Genomic DNA, 5,642 nt, shown 5'->3' with positions numbered 1-5,642 from the left:
ATGACTTGCCCGGGAAATCACAAGCAAGGAATTTTCATCTTAAAAAATCCAACAAAAAGGGGTGTTGCTGTAATATTGTATTTTCTCTATTATTTTATTAAACTTGCAATGTATTGTATAAAATATTATTCTTTTTATCACTTGTATAAAATGGGCTAGTTATCTATGTTGGAATTTATGGTTCAAGTTTAATCTAGCTTTAATTAATTTCAATGTTTGCTATTTAAAATTAAAATGCTTGTTTTCTTGTGTTTCTACTATTGTATTTATTGCATTTTTATTTATATTGCCAATGAATGATTATGTTTAGTGATTTGTACATCATTCGAGAAAAAATTGTACATTTTAAACAAAATAACAAAATCCCTAGGTTTGTATACGGGATAGAGATATACCTCTAACCCTAGGTGATCCATTGAGCTATTTTCACAAATATTTAATGCGATTCTTTGGTTTTAATTAATATAGAGATATAATAGGTTAAACGAATCAATTAGGATTAATTTTGCTCTAGAGAGACAATTAACTAAAATTAAAAAATTGGGTCTAACATTGTAAATGAGTAATTTGTTAATTGACTTTTAGATAAATTAACTAGGTGACGGTTAAGCGAAACCATGCCAATCACGTATTCTCAGAAATTTTCAAGATTTTTATATTTTCTTATTTTTTTTAGATTTTTAGTTATTTTCCAAAATCAAATATCTTATTTTGTGTTTGTTTCTTTTTATTGTTAGCATTAATTAATTAGAGTTGTATAATCGAAAATAAACATTCCTTGAGAGATCGACAATTCGAACTCAAAAAATTTACTTTATTACTTGAACGTGATTCGTGCACTTGTAGTATGCACTTTTAGTAAATAAATTTTTGGCACCATTGTTGGGGAATTTCTTTTATTTGATTACCACGTTATTTAATTTTAGTTTTTACAATTTCTTTTTATTTATATTTAATTATTTTTAGCTTTTTATATTTTGGCTAACCCTCATATTGTTAATTCATCTTGTGTTTGTATTCTTTCTTTGTACCTTCCAGATATTTGCAGGATTCTAATTTTGGTAAAGTAACAAAATTTTTTCAATGACAAATCTCCATATGGATAGTCAAGATATGCTTGTAGGATATCCAAGTTGTAAAATCTCTATCCAAGTTTTAACAAGGTAGCATTTTACTACTCCAAATTATTTATACTCTTTTTTATTCGTTGGCATTTTTATCCTATCGAATTTTTGCCAAACAAGATTTCAATGAGATAGTTATTATGTAAATAGTCATTTAACGGGGAGTGTTGTAGATAGTAAATGAGAACTGTACCCTTATAACCCTAGAAATTATTACTATTGTATTCTAATCAATCTCTATAAATATGAAGTTTTGGTTCTGAGTAAAACATATAAATTTATCGGCTTCTCTCTTTTTTCTCCCTAGTTTATGATAGTTTCTGAAAATTTATGTTTAATTTTCATAAGGATTGTGTAGCGGTTTTTCAACATTATGCATTCATATATTAATTGAAGAAATTTTAATATTATTTAATTAAATATTAGCGAATAATCTTGCTATTATGACAATCGATGATCAACGATCACCCTAGCTCACGATAATTCCTGGATCCGCCACTGGCTTCTTCGATTTATCGGGGAATATCTAATTTGGAAATCTTTTTTTAATTTCTTTTTGTTATTGTTTTATATGAATATATGAATAACGTTATTGAACTTAGAATTATATACATGAGTTATATATATTCACTTGATTGAAGAATGCCATTGTGTAAACTGTGTGGTAAATAGGCGTCTTCAATAGAAGAAAAATTAGCATGAGTTTAAGTGAGACGTGGTGTGTACTTAAGGATTAAAAAAAGATGATTAATGATGATCACTTCAAAAAGTCTTTTTCATTTTTTTTTTATAAATATAAGAAATGATAAAGAAACAAATTTACGCAACTTAAATTTGATTCAAAGTTCTTTGTAGATTGAACAAAAAAGAAAATAAATTAAAGGAACTGAAAACAATCAGTACTTAGTAGGATCTCCAAGCAATGCACAAATATAAAGGATTCACAAGCAAAATCAAAGTGTAGAAAGTTTTAAAAAATGTTAGGAAAAATACAAAAGAAAATTAGAAATGCTGCTGAAATCATAAAAAGATGGAAAGAAAAGTGACGATAAACATAGTAATAATAAACAAGAGAAAATTTGGTTGTTGATGCAATAGCATTATTAGAAGGAATCGAGGAATGTGTTGCACATAGTTTCCTTAAAACATATTCATCTCTTATGTGATACAAAAAGATAGATGATGTTTGTTTCCCAAGATAAAACGGTAGAAAATACCTAACTAACACCTCATTACTGTTTTAGGCAAACTAAAAATACTCACACTTCTATAATTGAGCTATAAGAACAAAAATAAATAAATAAATGAAATGAAAAAAAAAATCTATCTAAGCTACTAAAACAATATATATATATATATATATATATATATCATTTTACTTTATATAAAACGATAATTATAAAAACGACGATTCAATCGTCCAGGGTCACCTGACATATATTTATCGTATGTAGGATGATAAAATAAGTCATTAAGTTAGTTCGATCTCATTCAATAGAAAGAAAGATGGTATCTCCATTCGCTCTTTCTGTGTTATTCGAGTGCTATCAATCCACTCGATGCCTTCTTTCAATCATCATATGTCGTTCTAATTATTATTTAAATTATAAAGGTCTCAAACTCGTTAAATTTGAAAAGAAACGATACATATGTCATTCTAGTTATTTTTTGTGCCACGGGGAAAACTTGAAAGTCATTATTAGAATAAGAGCATTTCATACTAGAACGAAATCAACTATTTTATGTGTCATCGGAACGAAGTGTATATCGTTACATGAATATGCACAATGTTCACATTCTGGATATGTACAATACGTAAACTTGAGAATTATAAAAAGTTATGAAAATATGTAAATTTCAATTACATTTAATATCATAGTTATAATGTTCTAGTGTAACCACTCTTGAAACAATATGTATGACATTATAGTTACAATTGGAGAACAAATTTAGAGGATCTTACAATTCTTATTGGTGAAGTGGTCAAATGAGCTCCTATAATTTAAATTGCTAATATTACTTTCTTTTAACAGCAACTTATCATGATTTATGCATGTTATAAGTGAAGATTATGGATTTAGTCTTGACGAAGTTCAATTTAATATGCTTTGTTCAGATAAAGAAGTCTGTATTATTACTACAGTTGTTGGCTTGTGTGTTATTGTTGCCCAAAACATTTTGAAGACATTTTTAAAATGCTAATATTATTATTGTTTTGAATTTTATATTTCATTCTTTTCCAAATGTACAAGTACGTGAATGAGTGGAAAGGTATGAAGATGCCAATACTAGACAGCATATGTCGCTCAGTTTTTAATCCAGTTCATAGGAAATGCTTCAAAAAATGCTGCTGAAGATAAACAAGTCAGTTAAATTATGATGGACAGGAGGTAATGATATTGTCTTATTATGCTTGAAGTTCCATTAAAAATGTCTATTTTTCAGTTTTCTTTTAAAGTTGATTCTACAATAATTATGCTTATACAATTAATTGTTTTATTAGGGACAACATGAAGTAGGATTCTTGTATTTGATAATCTCATTTTGTTTCATAATCTCTTACGTATTTGAGGTTCCTACAATTTTGAATTGCATAGCCAAAAATAATCTCCTCCTGCCATGCCACTTGGAAGATGCAAGCATAGTTCAACAGCTTGGATTCCTTCATCTTTACCTGACTTGATATGAATCTCTACTTTTCTTCTCTCTCTGTCAAAATATCCTATAAATAGCATTTCTCTTATCTTTGGACTTAGAATTTAAAATGTGATATCGTTGCTATTAACTTTTTCTATTTCTCACTTCATTTAATTTAATTTAATTTAATTTATATTTGTTAAAGGTATAGATAATTTGATTTTTATATTTATGAGGTTGAATCCATGGGAATATAAGGTGTGATGCTAAAATTTGGAAAGATTAGGTATTCATATTGATGGATTCGAAATCTACTAAATTCTATTCAAATTCTTCTAATTAATGTATTTTTTTTTGAAGTCTACAAATTATTAGGACACCTAAATTTTAATGAAATCCCTCAAAATTTGAGTTGAGAATACCTAACTTTTTACCAACTTTAAAAATTACTTAAAATATGTGTTGGAGACACGTAGATTTATACGAACTTTAAAAATCATTAAAATTTGAATTAAGGGCTCCATGCAACACTTAGTGCCAAGCCTTGGTTTTTTGTAAATTGATAGATGACCATGGTAGAGAGAAGTTCGGTCTAAGCTCAGGGGTTAGGATGGAAGTCTCTGAGAAATTTATTATGTAGGTTGCTTTCAATTGGAATTTTGGGTGTTCAAAGAGAAAGACTAGAGTGTCATACTTTTTCAGTTAAAAAGATATTTGGTCGGAGCTCTTTGAGTCATAAATTCATAGACGAAAATCTTTTGTTACTTTCAGTAGAATATCCAAAGGAGGATACTAAACACGTTTGATGAACTTTAAGAACTTAAATTGATACAGCCAAATTTCCAAACTCTATAATGTTAAATACCACGTGCCATCATTTTTTCTTCTTATTTTTCTAATGTTAATTTACTTTATGTTCAAACATGTTTTTAGTTACGTTTGTTGTCCTCCTTTAACGTCAAAAAGAACTATTGGATTTCGAGAAAAGAACAATACAGTTGTTAGCATGCCATAGTAGTGACCTTTTGCATCGTGTTTTACTATTATTTTTTTGTATGAAGTGTTAGAGGACACTAGGTGGCATATTTTTTTAATCCTTTGTGGATTTTAACGAGCATTTATCTTTCAATAAAAAGAAAAAATAAACAAGATTATATTTCGGATATGCTTGGCACTAACTTCTACGTTATGATGATGTAGGACAGGTGTGTAATCTTTTGTTAAAGGCACTTCTTTCTACGTGATTCAGGTACGATTTCTTTAAACAATATCCATTTCACACTGATTTTTTTTAGTCTTTCATAGAGATATGTGAAATATCTTTCTATATTTTTGCTTTAAAAATTTTAGTTGCTTTATGTATATTTCCATTTTTGAACATGTATTTTTTTTCCTTCATTACTTTTAATTGCTACCCTGATTTTTTTGTGCATTTCCAATGGTCAACTTACGAATTTATTAAGTTCGTGATTATTGATGAATTACGTACATTATGACATTAGAAATAGATTGCATATGTAAATTGATTGAAGTAGGAGCAAAACCACTAAAATTAGAGATGAAAAAACATGTTTCTTTTTGGAAGTTTTTCTTTTCTTACTCTTCAGTAGTTGTATAGCAAAAACATTTAGAAAATAACAATAGAATTTTTTTTTTTTTTAAATTGTCATTTTACAAAAATCATATGAAAATGGTAATCTTTTTTCTTTTTTTCTTTTCTTTTTTTTTGGGTTTCTTCCGCATTTAAATCCTACAAGACTTATTTAAAATTTATTTAATCAATACTTGAGGAAACAATGTATATGTTTATTACTATTGCATTGAAGTATTCAATTTTTGTGTTTAAACTTCAGCTTTATGCATGTTTTTAATGTTGTAAAA

Source organism: Olea europaea, unplaced genomic scaffold (assembly GCF_002742605.1).
Source record: "Olea europaea var. sylvestris unplaced genomic scaffold, O_europaea_v1 scaffold190, whole genome shotgun sequence".
Classification (NCBI taxonomy): domain Eukaryota; kingdom Viridiplantae; phylum Streptophyta; class Magnoliopsida; order Lamiales; family Oleaceae; genus Olea; species Olea europaea.
Note: the sequence above shows the minus strand (reverse complement) of the source record.